General features: G+C 31.0%; 1 protein-coding gene across 1 annotated transcript in view; it reads right to left on the bottom strand.

Annotated features, from left to right (window-relative positions):
- LOC130673217 (diacylglycerol kinase 1) overlaps nucleotides 1-14960 on the bottom strand; it is a 61094-nt gene extending 46134 nt beyond the window's left edge. Inside the window, exon 1 of the mRNA XM_057478171.1 lies at nucleotides 14669-14960. The gene's annotated coding sequence lies outside the window, so the exon portion shown is untranslated. The remainder of the gene's footprint in view (nucleotides 1-14668) is intronic.
- Nucleotides 14961-15746: the final 786 nt, after the last annotated feature.

Genomic DNA, 15746 nt, shown 5'->3' with positions numbered 1-15746 from the left:
TGTGTGCAAATTTGTGCGTGTGTGCAAATGTGTTCGGGTGTACAAATGTGTGCGTGTGTGCAAATTTGTGCGTGTGTGCAAATGTGTTCGGGTGTACAAATGTGTGCGTGTGTGCAAATTTGTGTGTGTGTGCAAATGTGTTCGTGTGTACAAATGTGTGCGTGTGTGCAAATTTGTGCGTTTGTGAAAATGTGTGCGTGTGTGCAAATTTGTGCGTGTCTGCAAATGTGTTCGTGTGTACAAATGTGTGCGTGTGTGCAAATTTGTGCGTGTGTGCAAATGTGTTCGGGTGTACAAATGTGTGCGTGTGTGCAAATTTGTGCGTGTGTGCAAATGTGTTCGGGTGTACAAATGTGTGCGTGTGTGCAAATTTGTGCGTGTGTGCAAATGTGTTCGTGTGTACAAATGTGTGCGTGTGTGCAAATTTGTGCGTGTGTGCAAATGTGTTCGGGTGTACAAATGTGTGCGTGTGTGCAAATTTGTGCGTGTGTGCAAATGTGTTCGTGTGTACAAATGTGTGCGTGTGTGCAAATTTGTGCGTTTGTGAAAATGTGTGCGTGTGTGCAAATTTATGCGTGTGTGCAAATGTGTTCGTGTGTACAAATGTGTACGTGTGTTCGAATGTGTGCGAGTGCGCGTGTGTGCCTAAATATGTATGTGTGTATGTGTGTGCATATCAGCTGATCAATAATGTAATACGCGAATTTTTACTTCGATTTTATTGAGTGGAGTTATTTTTTATTAATAATATTTACAAAACTCCGCTCCGGGGTGAATTTCACTCCGAAGGGATTAAATTAATAAAAAATTATCCACTCCGCGAAAACTCCCCTGCGGAGTGAATTTCACTCCGAGGGGAGTGAATAATTAAAAATTCATTCACTCCGCATTCACTCCGCATTCACTCCGGATTTAATCCGCATTCACTCCGCGAATTTTTTACACGTATGGAAACATGAAAAATAATTACTTGAATTTAATTTTTTTTTTCTTAGTAGAAGAGTATATAAAATAATTCTCATTAGGTTAAGACTGATCGATGTCCATTTTTTAAACTTTAAAAAAATCTAGGGAACGATCTACAAGCTGGCATGTAAATGCCGTAGTTTGAAAATATTCTACATGTTTCTTCATCGGCCATTCTTAGAGATGTAGAAAAATTACAGAGTTGATACTCTGTATCAAGTACAGCTGCAAAATAAAAAAAAAAATGATGCTGCTTACAATCTTAAGCTTTTTAAAAATATCAATTTTAAAGTCTCAGATAAAAGAGAATAAAAAAATGTGTTAAATATATAGAGCAGAAGACAAACTACCTCATAGTAAATGAAGCATGATGCCCTCAAAGGAATTGAAGCGAAGCCGGTATTGTAAATCCGATAACCTCTCGAGTGAGGAGTGCATAAAAGAGCGCTACTAACGTATCGATTGCCTCAAGTGCAGTTTATCTCGAAAAATTTAATAGCTATTAATAAAAAGACAGAAAACTATTATCGTCTATAATATATTATGTATATTTTGAAGCAGATAATAAATAAATTTTACTATAACTCGATAATTAAACCATCTGTAAATAATTTTCATCCGAAATATAATACAAGGCATGAATTTTAAGTGATTATGAAGAAATTAATTATTATCTACTTTGTAAAAATTTCTGCTTTTCCGAATCTATAAATGATGTAGTCGAAATTCAAATCAAAATAAAAATATTTTACATTCATGAGTAAAAAAGACCTATCATGGCAATGAAAAAAAGGCCCGAGCGTGTTACCTTATGACTGCTGGTTGCTATGGAAACTTGAGCACAGTTAGTCACCCTTGAAAAGGAGGGTGGAAATCGAGAAAAAGGGATACAATTTACATTGATAAACTTATGTATAGAAAGCTCACTAAGCGCAAAGTAAAAATTCAAAACAAGAAAAATTTATTTAGGATAACAAATAACACACACAGTAAAAAAAATCTGTCTATCGGTTGACCCTGCGGGCCAGCCCCGAAACATCCCGCTGTTTTCGAGCTCAAAGAGCTAGAAAACATTGTTGTAGATACATTTCCGAGCTCTTCGAGCTCGAAAATACTTTTGTATACCATTGTTTTCAAAAAAACCGTTTTTCAGCATTTCTTTCTTCCATGATATCTCACGAACTAATTAACCTATTTTGATGGTTGAGGCGACAATTGAGGTATTCTATTGAGTTCTAGAGCTGATAAGATTTTGGAATTTTTTAGTTCAGTTGTTTCAAAGATATTCGCAAAAAACCGTTTTTTACCATTTCTTTCTCCCGCGATAACTCTCGAGCGAATTATCCGATTGAGGTGGCTAAGGCGGCAATCGACGCGTTTTATTGAGTTCTAGAGCTAATTAGATTTTGAAGTTGATCGTATAAGTCGTTTCTGAGAAATAAATGAAAAACTAAAAAAAAAAATTTTTTTTTCGTAATTCGCCAATATTATCGAATCTACTTGATCAAATGATCTGAAATTTTCAGAAAAGTTGATGGCCAACAAGTTCTTTCGATTGCTGCCTTAACCATCCAAATCGGTTCATTAGTTAAAAAGTTATAGACCGGTCACACACACACACACACACACACACATACATACACGGAAAGAAAATTCTACCAAAATTTACGATGTTAACATCGTAATCTCGGACTAGACTTTTATTAATGTCAATTTTTAAATGTTTTATTTCAAAATTTATTATGTGGGTTATATTTTTTACTATTAAAAATCGTAATTTTAACAAAGACTTTTAGGATTAAAAATTACTGCAAAAATTACAATTTAACATCGTAAAAAAAAATAAATAAAAATTACACTTTAAAAACTATATTTATTCGTACATTTAATATTTCTATTTACTTTTTAACAAAATAAATATCACAGTGCTGCCTCTGTTATAATACGATGGAAGCTATAAAAAGTACGATGTTACATCGTACTTTTTAAATAGTAACTGGGTCCTCCGCAAGTCGTTTATATGGATCTTAAAAACAACATATAGTGTAGGCCCTTCAGTGGCCGAGTGGTCCAAGGCGTCGGACACTTCGCACTCGAAAGGACTCGGGTTCGAATCCAACTGCCGAACAATTATTATTTTAATCTTTTATTTAAAATTTCTCTTCAAATTTTACGATGTAACATCGTAATTTATATTAAAGAGCTTAAGACTTCGTATTGTTTGTCTGAAGTATTATTTCTTAAATGAAATTTCCAACCCTACATCGTAAAAATTACGATGTGAAAAGTCTAGTCCACCAATACAATAATTAATAGGACAAATTACGATGTTAGCATTGTAAATTTAATTAGAATTTTTTTTCCGTGTACATACAAACACTCGGACATCATTCTGAAAATAGTCAGAATAGCTTCCTAGGACCTCAAAACGTCGACATCTGATGAAATTTCGATTTTCGCAAATCGGGGTGAAAACAATAACTTCCCAAATTTTTCGAAAATCGTCAATTTTCTTAGCGGGAAGTTAAAAATTCCATCTGACAGCCAGAATGGAAGCTTGATATTTCTCTAACGACGATCTAAAAATTTTGAATTCTCAATAGAGCAATAAAATTCGAGCTCAAGGAACTCGAAAACAACGGGAAGTATTGGGGCTGGCCCGCAGGGTCAACCGACAGACAGATTTTTCTATTATTAATGCGATATGAGTACTATTTTAGTGCTCGCTGTTTTGTTCCCCGAGTAGATTTTTCCTGATTCAACTGTTGCCGTGACATTTTTGTGGGTTAAACGATAATTTGGATGCGAGTAGAAGTTAATTTGCTTACTTGTCGCACTCAAATTTACTTGTTGCACGCAGATAATCGAATAACGCACACAACAGCTATTTGGCGAACAAAAGAACGTGCGCTAAGATAGCACTCATATTGCATGAATGATGAAAGCAAACTTTTTTCGCCCCTTGGGAAGAAACAAATAATGTTTTTGTCCGCCGACTGAAAGCATTCGCAATTTAAACTCTGATACTTGTCATTTGTTTAATAGTAGTTTTAGACAATTAATTTTATTTACGTAAATTACAGTTCTGACTTTGTGATTAAATTTTATAAAAATTTGTGTGAATAATAAATAGTATTTTTCTTTCCTCCGGACGGAAAGCGTCAACTTTCGTGCTGCTGTGCGAAACGAAGTTGCCGCTTTCCGCCTCCATCGAGGAGAAAAATAATACCTTGGGCAGTAAATAAGAAAGCCTCAGATCACGTAATTGTTGGCCGAGGCTTCGCCAAGACATTTTTTACTTTACTGCTCTAGGTATGTAATATTCTATATCTTTTCTGCTTAATTTTGAATTGGAAATGGCAATTTACGCTTACGCGAACATCAAAACATCTGTGAAGGGAAATCTTGGTGTGGAGAATAATGCGTACACAGTAAAAAACGAATCGTCAAAGTGTAAAAAAAACGTATGTTAAAATACTGTGTTTAATTTTTAACACGTGTGTCAATTTAATCTTGTTTGAGCTGTAGCAATTGATTTATTTTTTAAGACACAAAAATGTTATTTTATTCAAAAGAAACACTTTTTATATATTACTGTCAAATCAACACACTAAATATGTTGAAAATAATCTCGACCATCACAAAAGAATTCTTGGAAAATTTTTACTTTTAACATATGCGTATGTAACTTTTTTAACACTCACAACATGTTAAAATAACACATAAATAAGTGTAAAACGTTCGTTTTACACACGATATGTATTGATTTTTACGGATCCTTTTTTACTGTGTACACGGAAAAAAAATTCTAGTTAAATTTACAATGCTACCATCGTAATTTGTCCTATTAATTATTGTATTGGTGGACTAGACTTTTCACATCGTAATATTTACGATGTAGGGTTGGAAATTTCATTTAAGAAATAATACTTCAGACAAACAATACGAAGTCTTAAGCTCTTTAATATAAATTACGATGTAACATCGTAAAATTTGAAGAGAAATTTTAAATAAAAGATTAAAATAATAATCGTTCGGCAGTTGGATTCGAACCCGAGTCCTTTCGAGTGCGAAGTGTCCGACGCCTTGGACCACTCGGCCACTGAAGGGCCTACACTATATGTAGTTTTTAAGATCCATATAAACGACTTGCGGAGGACCCAGTTATTATTTAAAAAGTACGATGTAACATCGTACTTTTTATAGCTTCCATCATATTATAACAGAGGCAGCACTGTAATATTTATTTTGTTAAAAAGTAAATAGAAATATTAAATGTACGAATAAATATAGTTTTTAAAGTGTAATTTTTATTCATTTTTTTTTTACGATGTTAAATTGTAATTTTTGCAGTAATTTTTAATCCTAAAAGTCTTTGTTAAAATTACGATGTTAAATAGTAAAAAATATAACCCACATAATAAATTTTAAAATAAAACATTTAAAAATTGACATTGATAAAAGTCTAGTCCGAGATTACGATGTTAACATCGTAAATTTTGGTAGAATTTTTTTTCCGTGTAGGCTTCGGCTTGGGCCAAATTCCTACAAAAACATCATTTATGTCAATTTTTGACATTACAACTGATAAAAAACCAGGTAATTTTCCTATGTTACATAGTAACATTTTTTTGTTTACATAGGAATTTTTACTATGGAACATTATATATTTTTTCCTATATTTCCATAGGGAATTCTCATTGTTGACATAGAAAAAATTCCTACCTCTACATAGTAATAGTTATTATGCCAGCATATAAAAAAAAAAAACTTTTTCTCCATGTAGGCGAGGGCTGACATCACCCGCAGTTTGAAATCGTCTTGTTTCATCCCTCGCCACATAATATACTATTATTTACTTTGTGTTTCAGGATACTTTTCAAACTTTCGTAAAGGTTTCAAGTTACATAATTAATTTCTGTGTTATCCTTAAAATCCATTATTAATCTTTGGTGGTTTTTAACTCCGACATTTATCGAAAATGTCAGCAAAAATTGAATTTTGATTAAATTCTATTTTAAAACTTCAAAATAAGTAAATAATGGGAAATCTACCTCCATTTCGGATGCCGAATAGCTTTTTTTCATTTCGTCAAGGTTGTAGTATATAAACATGTATACGAGAAATGTTATTCTATTAATAATAATGATAACTCTGCTTAGGAAATCTCATAAAGTCCAATAGAATCCCATAAATTCTCAGAGAGGTTTTATGAGAATGAATGAGTCTTATGAAAAAGTGCTATGGGCAAGTATAGGCTATAAATAAACAGCCATGAAAATCTATTGGTATTTAACCAGGGAATGGCAGAAACGAAAAAAATTTTTTGAGACGAATGTGATGAGATTTTCAAACCACTGTGATCAGAAAATTTTTCTACAAATAGGGGAGGGTGGGCAGAGCGCCCCCCCTGAAATTTTGATCAAAAAAAAAATTTTTTTTTTTTCGACTAATTACTATAAATCCGATATGTTTGCGCATTTTTACCCCTACGCATGACATTTGGGGCAAAACGGCCAAGCCCAAAAATTTGAAAAAGTGATTTTTTCATATTTTTATCGTCAAATTAAAAAAAAATTATTATAATTTCACATTTCTAGCCCTACGCATAACACCTGGGGCAAAATGGACCAGCCGAAACTTCCGAAAAAATTATTTTTTCATATTTTTCGGCCGTTTCTTTGTGTAAGAGGCAAATTTGGTCACTAAAAATTTATAAAAATTAAATTTTTTTTTTAGTTGATAAGTTTTTGCAATAAAGTAAAACTATAGAACTGATTTTTTTTTATTAAATAACATTCAGTAATTAAGGTAATCGAGAGTGAACGATTTTTTACGCTTTAAAAAATTTTTTTCGAGTAAGATAAAACCAAAAATAGTTGTCAAGAGAAAGAAATACATTCTTAATGATGAAAACAATTTAAAGAAAAAAAAACGAAAAAAAAAATTTTTTATCACTTTTTGGAGGGGGGTCACTCTGCCCCACAAAAAAAAAAGTTTTTTTCAGAATTTTGGCAAAATGTCCGTAAATTTGTTCGAAATAGGACAAAAGCAAAGTGATCTTATGGTTGAAAGCCACAAAAAATAATAATTGGCTTAGGGGGGCCGCTCTGCCCCACCCTCCCCTACTGAAAAATTGGAAAACGTCTTGAATTTTTTATTGACGATGTAGGGTAGAAATACCATTTGTGGCCACTGCTCCATTTTCGGACATTTAATACTTTATTTTCCATAATGAAAACGTTTAAAAAGAACTTTTCATCGCAATAGTGTGATAAAAATATCTTCAAACACATTTAAAAAAATTATTTATGTTGTTGCGTATTTAACAAATTATTTTATTCAAAATTTCTAAGTGGCCAAAACTAGCCCTAAAGTGGCCAAAAATAGTACTTCTACCCTATTCTAAACAAATGACCTGATAAAAATTATTGCACGCCTCGGAAGCGAAGCGGAGAGGTTGTGCTTTATAACCAACCTGTCAAGGTCACACGATTTCCACTCATTAAAGTGCTTTTATTTTTTTTCTATTACTCTTACACATTATGAAAAACACATCAATATAAAGCTGAAACACTAAGAAATAATCCTGATACTTTTTTTAATTTGTCTAATATGTATTAATATAAAAAAAAGTTTATTAAAAAAAATTTATCGTGGACGTCCATTAGTCTGTGGTTCAAAAAAACGGCGTGGTACGGATATCTCGAGAACGACTTGACGAAACTACTTAATTTTTTTTTCAAAATTTTCAGAAATAAGCAAAGAAGGTTCCTTTCGAAAATCACTACTGTAGGCCATCTCGTTTTTTTAAAAATAAATCATAACGGTTAAAACCGGCAATCTTACATGTAAACAAACACACACTGCCGCCATTTTTCATTAGGAACATTCTCCTTATTTATTTTTTTTTTTACTTTTATTACCGCATATTTACCATGGAAATTTCTATGGGAAAAGAGCGGGATATTCAATTTTATTCGAAATTTAACTTTTAAAAAAAAACATAACATGAGCGTTCGAGGCGTGCACTTTTGGATTTTCCAAATTTTTTTTTAAAATCCGAAATTTGTTTATTAGACCAATTAGATCAGTATGCTGTGAATCCATGGATTTTATGCATAAAAAAACTCGAAAAAAACAATTTTTCAAATGTTTTACAAACGATATTTCTGAAATGAATTAAATGATTGGGATGAGAATCTGAAGACAATCAACGAAATTAGTCAAGTTTCCAGCAGATTCAATTTCGAAATTAATCAAAATTGAGGAAATAGCTTTTAGATTATACATCAACAAAAAAAAAATTATTTTATATTTGTTTATCGATAAATTTAAAATCGACTGGACCGATAAATGTCAAGCTCACTGTAAATCTGATAAATGATAACCCTCCTTTGCTTACCACAAAGCGCGCTGAAATCGATCCATTCGTTCGAGAGATATGACATAGTGACACACACACACATATTATAAACGCGCACAAATAAAAAAAAATCTCTTAATTTTCTGGCAGCTACTCTCTAAAACTAAATTAGTGAAAAACCACTAATTACTTGTGAATATTCACTAATCTAAATTGTCCAAAGTATACGACTATGAATTAGTGACTATTCACTTTTTGAATTAGTAAAAAAAAACAACATATAGAATTAGTGAAAATTTCACTGATTGAATTAGTCAAAAATGTACTAATTCACTTGTTGACGAGGATTTATTTGGAAAAATATTGTATCGTTGCTAATAATATTGTATCAAAATATTATTATTAGTATGATTATTATTTGCAATTGATTATAAAATTTTTTTAGCAACTTGATTGACTAAATTAACAATTAAAATTACTTTCATACGGTAAATATTTATATCATAATTATAACTCATAACCTGAATCTATTGTCAATGATGGTTTTGATTCAGGTTCGGTAAAAAAAGTTGGAGTAAAAATATAAAGCTATTAAAAAATAACAAGATGTATTATTTAGCAACTAAATTAGGTTTTATTTAATTAACTTACTTTAATTAATACTGTTCAGTTGTATTTAAAAATTATCGTAATTAATTTTGCCCTGAATTTGATAATTCAACGATAGAATAAAAAGTCCTTAAGCGAGGCGCCACTAGTCATCATTGTAGAATCCGGGGAATCACTAATGAATTAGTGAATCTAATTCAAAATCACTAATTTTGTCGTGAATTTTAAGATCACTATTTCAATTAGTGAAATTTTCACTTATTTAGTTTTAGAGAGTACGGGTAACGCTTTGGTTTGATTCAAAGCTCATGTAACACTCTATTTGGATAATTCATATTAATTCCTGTCTAAAAATATTGAATTTATCGAGCTTAATTCTGAGCGAAACGTTCAAAAACGATCCTTGTTCATTATTTTCAATTTTTCGAATTCTCGGGAGATTAGACGAAAACTGAATTTTTTCGAGCTCGAAAATACGAAAGAACTCCAAGGTCTTACTGAGCTCAAAGAACTCAAACATATGTTGGCAATAACGTTTTTGAGCTCCTTGAGGGAAGTTTCGGGGCTGGCCCGCAGGGTCAACCGGTTTCCAGATTTTTTTTAAGTATCCACACGGGAATTCAGTGGCTGATAGAGAAAGAAGTTTTCGATACTCGTGCGAGGAATAATGACTAATCTATAGTTGGTCGGGAATCATATACTTTCCCTCGCCAAACATCGCACAAAAATCAGACTTCCGCAGTTGGTAATACAAAAATGCCTTTTTCATGTAAAATAGAATGTTGAAATATTTTTATTAAAAATAAAAATACTTAACATTGTACATAAGTACTTAAAATTGTTTATTCAAAAATTGGAATACTACATCCAATAATAATTAGTATGTAATACCCGCATGGAAAAACTATATAGGGGAGGGTAGGGCAGAGCGGCCCCCCTGAAATTTTGATCAAAAAAAAAATTTTTTTTTTTTCGACTAATTACTATAAATCCGATATGTTTGCGCATTTTTACCCCTACGCGTGACATTTGGGGCAAAATGGACAAGCCCAAAATTTTGAAAAAGTGATTTTTCCATATTTTTATCGTCAAATTAAAAAAAAATTATTATAATTCCACATTTCTAGCCCTACGCATAACACCTGGGCCAAAATGGACCAGCCGAAACTTCCGAAAAAATTATTTTTTCATATTTTTCGGCCGTTTCTTTATGTAAGAGGCAAATTTGGTCACTAAAAATTTATAAAAATTAAATTTTTTTTTTTAGTTGATAAATTTTTGAAATAAAGTAAAATTATAGAATTGATTTTTTTTTTTATTAAATAACAATTAGTAATTAAGGTAATCGAGAGTGAACGATTTTTTACGCTTTAGAAAATTTTTTTCGAGTAATATAAAACCAAAAATAGTTGTCAAAAGAAAGAAATACATTCTTAATGATGAAAACAATTAAAAAAAAAAAAAAACGAAAAAAAAAAATTTTTTTTATCACTTTTTGAAGGGGGGCCGCTCTGCCCCACAAAAAAAAAAAATTTTTCAGAATTTTGGCAAAATGTCCATAAATGTGTTCGAAATAGGACAAAAGTAAAGTGATCTTATGGTTGAAAGCCACAAAAAATAATAATTGGCTTAGGGGGGCCGCTCTGCCCCACCCTCCCCTATTGTTAAAAATATTTAAAAATATATATGGTGAATATGTGATAAATATATGGCGGCAAAAATATATATATTTATGAATATATGTTTTTTACATATATTGTATGATATATTTTTAATAATATATTTCTTTTTATATAATGTTTTATATTTCTCTATACATATTCTCATATAATGCTTAATATATTTTTGTCATATACGGATGGTATATATGTAATTTATGAAGTATAATATAATAAAATTTATATATATTTTGACTCATATAATTAGTGATATATTATCTTTATATAATTGATCATACATGGAAGAAATTGTATATTTAAATCTATGGCTTGCAGTATATTGAAGTTATATTTTTTCAATATATTAGAAAAAATATATAATTCTCGATATATTGAAAATTAGTCTTTATATATCTATATTTTTTGACAAGCTGCCCAATAGCATAGAAATGAAAATTACTAACTAAAATGCATGGTTTTTATTATGTGACATACCATAGTACGAAAAATATATGGAATACCATATATTTTGCAATATACTGGAAAACATATAAAAAATATACATCATACTGTATATTAATAAATCTACGACTTTCAATACAATATATCAATATATAATAAAATATACCAAGAAATATATCCTATGCATACATAAAAAAAGTTATATTGATGAATATATAACTAATATATAGCAGTAATATATTTTTTTTCAATATATTATCATATATTAATACGGCAAAAATCTAGATATTATCTTATATATTGTGCAATATATCACATTATAATATTCATATATTTTAAAGTATATTTCCCTAACGAACCTAAATTACGGTAAATTACGGTAATCCACCGTAAAATGCCGATTTACCGTAAATTACGGTGGTTTTACCGTAATTTACGGAAATACGGTGATCCACCGTAAATTACGGTAATTCGGTAATCCACCCGAATTTTTTACGGTAGATTTATCGTATTCGACGGTGAAATTTACGGTATACCCGTCGTAATTTACGGTAATCCACCGTAAAATGCCGATTTACCGTAAATTACGGTGGATTTACCGTAATTTACGGTGGTTTTACCGTAATTTACGGTGGGTTTACCGTAAAATACCGAAATACGGTAATTCACCGTAAATTACGGTAATTCGGTAATCCACCCGAATTTTTTACGGTAGATTTATCGTATTCGACGGTAAAATTTACGGTATACCCACCGTAATTTACGGTAATCCACCGTAAAGTACCGATTTACCGTAAATTACGGTGGATTTACCGTAATTTACGGTGGGTTTACCGTAATTTACGGTGGGTTTACCGTAAAATACGGAAATACGGTAATCCACCGTAAATTACGGTAATTCGGTAATCCACCCGAATTTTTTACGGTAGATTTATCGTATTCGACGGTAAAATTTACGGTATACCCGCCGTAATTTACGGTAATCCACCGTAAAGTACCGATTTACCGTAAATTACGGTGGATTTACCGTAATTTACGGTGGTTTTACCGTAATTTATGGTGGGTTTACCGTAAAATACGGAAATACGGTAATCCACCGTAAATTACGGTAATTCGGTAATCCACCCGAATTTTTTACGGTAGATTTATCGTATTCGACTGTGAAATTTACGGTATACCCGCCGTAATTTACGGTAATCTACCGTAAAGTACCGATTTACCGTAAATTACGGTGGATTTACCGTAATTTACGGTGGGTTTACCGTAATTTACGGTGGGTTTACCGTAAAATACGGAAATACGGTAATCCACCGTAAATTACGGTAATTCGGTAATCCACCCGAATTTTTTACGGTAGATTTATCGTATTCGACGGTAAAATTTACGGTATACCCGCCGTAATTTACGGTAATCCACCGTAAAGTACCGATTTACCGTAAATTACGGTGGATTTACCGTAATTTACGGTGGGTTTACCGTAAAATACGGAAATACGGTAATCCACCGTAAATTACGGTAATTCGGTAATCCACCCGAATTTTTTACGGTAGATTTATCGTATTCGACTGTGAAATTTACGGTATACCCGCCGTAATTTACGGTAATCTACCGTAAAGTACCGATTTACCGTAAATTACGGTGGATTTACCGTAATTTACGGTGGGTTTACCGTAATTTACGGTGGGTTTACCGTAAAATACGGAAATACGGTAATCCACCGTAAATTACGGTAATTCGGTAATCCACCCGAATTTTTTACGGTAGATTTATCGTATTCGACGGTAAAATTTACGGTATACCCGCCGTAATTTACGGTAATCCACCGTAAAGTACCGATTTGCCGTAAATTACGGTGGATTTACCGTAATTTACGGTGGTTTTACCGTCATTTATGGTGGGTTTACCGTAAAATACGGAAATACGGTAATCCACCGTAAATTACGGTAATTCGGTAATCCACCCGAATTTTTTACGGTAGATTTATCGTATTCGACTGTGAAATTTACGGTATACCCGCCATAATTTACGGTAATCTACCGTAAAGTACCGATTTACCGTAAATTACGGTGGGTTTACCGTAATTTACGGTAAATCTACTCGAATTTTACAGTATTCTACGGTAGATTTACGGTAAAATTACCGTAAATTTACGTAAATCAGGTCTGCTAGGGTTTTTCACATATAAATTTTTTTCATGCGGGTAGAGTAAAATCTAAGGAATATTTTTTAAATGCACTTTCAATAATTATTTTTTATTACAAAAAACACCTAGTATATGCAAGTCATTAGATTTAATTCAATATTAATTTAACACTTTAGTCAATTTTTCCACCCACTATTCGTTTATACTTGAATGGAAAAATCTAATTATTTTAATTCTATAATAATGATAACAAATTTAGTCATCAGTGAATTATTTTATTCCGAAACACCTCTGAGATAAAAATCACTCACCTTGAAAGAAATTAAATATTATATCCTGTTTATTATTATCACAAATCGAAACTGAATAATTAACATTTTTTAATTTTTTTAAAATTAATAACTTAAAAAAAAAAAAAAAACCATGTAAAATTGCACCTTATATTATTTTCCTACATCGATAAAAGGCTCGTCGGAATTTTAAAAAATAAATTTCAATCAATTATGAAAAAAAACTATTAAATTGTCGATATCAAACTATTCCGTATTCTCATGATATCTTACACGTAAATTTTATTTTTCCAGCTATAACGTGACGTCATAAGACTTTTAGCCAATGAGGTTAAGAATAAAGTGTCAACAATACACACCAAATTAATGGCCAATTTTACATGTAATACGAACTTTATGTAGCCGGATGTGGTGGCTTATATATAAGTAGTATCATTATTTTTTTTTCTACAAAAATTTTATGTCTTGTATGACATTCATTGATACAAAGGGAAATAATATTGAGAAATATTTCGAAGCAATAGAATGATAGTTCGCATAATTATTCAAACTGTTACTCAGGTATTCTCTTATATAAATTATGACATGATCCTTTTTTTGCAACAAATCAATTACGAAGAAAAAAAATTAAAAATATGCACATGTAGAAAATTAAAAAATTTATAGGTGCAATTTTTAAAAATATTTGTGTGTTCGTAATTCAACGTTTCTAAAAAATTCCAAAAAATTATTGGACGTCAGCTAACTTCAGTATCGAGTTGTGGTCTGTAAGCTAATCAAAATTTTTAAATGTTTATAAAAAAATAAAAATGCGTAACTCGAAAAATGTAGACCGTGATATTTTTTTTTTTTTTAAAAATCCCGAAAATTATTTGTGTTGTAAAATTGAGTATACTTCCGTCCACATTTATATATTTTTCTAGTAAATATAAAAAAAATTGATATTTTATCCTCTGGAAAAATACAATAGTTTATCGCGCTGTCTTATGGCATCTTGGCGCTAATTATTACCGTATCTTAATTTATTTTTTTTCTCCGTTAAAAATGAATCATTGATATGGAAAAAAAAATTTAATTAAAAAAAAATAAATTATTGATGAGAAAAATAATTTTTAATTAAATGACCTCATGAGAATTCCTGCATTATTCAAAGAATAAAAAAAATAGATCTCACCATCTCGGCGCCATCCCTAATTTTTTTTTTCCTGACAGCTCCACTGGACGTGAAAGACTCAGAAGAAAATATATTCACAAACTAATAAATCGTCTGTATTTACACAAAACTATTTTAGTTCATATGGTACGTCAATAATATTTGCAAGTTTATTTTGATAAGCATTGACAGTATCACTTTTATTATTAGAAAAAAAAAATAAAAAAAAAAAAACGTGTGTTCATCAAATGTTACTGAAAAAATATGTGAAAAAATTGATAATAAACAACAACACAACACGCCTAGAGCGCGAGACTAACTACTTCACGCGTCATATACCTATCGCATGTTTTTCTGCGCAACTTTATACGCATCCATATTCTAAGATGTAAACCAATCAAAGTGTGAGCTTTTTTCCCTTCTATATCAGCAACTCAAACCAGTAGAAAAGGTACATATTCGGTCGGATAATTTTATTTCGTACTTGTCATAATTTTTATTGAACACTTGCATAATTATTCGATTATATTATTAATTAGGCAGGGGGGCAAAATGGGGAATTTAAGGAAATACTGAATTTTCGGGGACGAAAATACTTTAGATCTTTTTTTTTTATATTTAAAGTGAATAGAAAAAATTTTTAGCTGCCGTTAAAAAAAAAAGTTTCATTTTTTGGGGGCGAAATTGGGTACCCCTTAGAAAGGTGAAAAAAAATTTCTGGATATTAAATAAATTTGATTAAATTAAATTTTTTTATAAGTACACGGAAAGAAAATTTTGGCAGCGGTTTCCATAATTTTGTGAAATTTTTTCCTATACTATCATAGAAATAACGACCATAAATTATGGGAGCGGTTCCTATAATTATAGGAATGTTTCCCATAATTATAGGAATAGTTCCTATAATTATGGGAATGATACCCATAACACTATAGGAATGATTCCTATAATTATAGGAATGGTTCCTATAATTTATAGGAATACTTCCTATAATATTATAGGAACTATTTCCATAATATTATGGGAATGGTTCCTATAATAGTATGGGAACGATTCCCATAATAATATGGGAATGATTCCCATATTATTATGGGAATGG

Source organism: Microplitis mediator, chromosome 8, assembly GCF_029852145.1.
Source record: "Microplitis mediator isolate UGA2020A chromosome 8, iyMicMedi2.1, whole genome shotgun sequence".
Lineage (NCBI taxonomy): Eukaryota > Metazoa > Arthropoda > Insecta > Hymenoptera > Braconidae > Microplitis > Microplitis mediator.
This window is presented reverse-complemented; position numbering and strand designations above follow the sequence as displayed.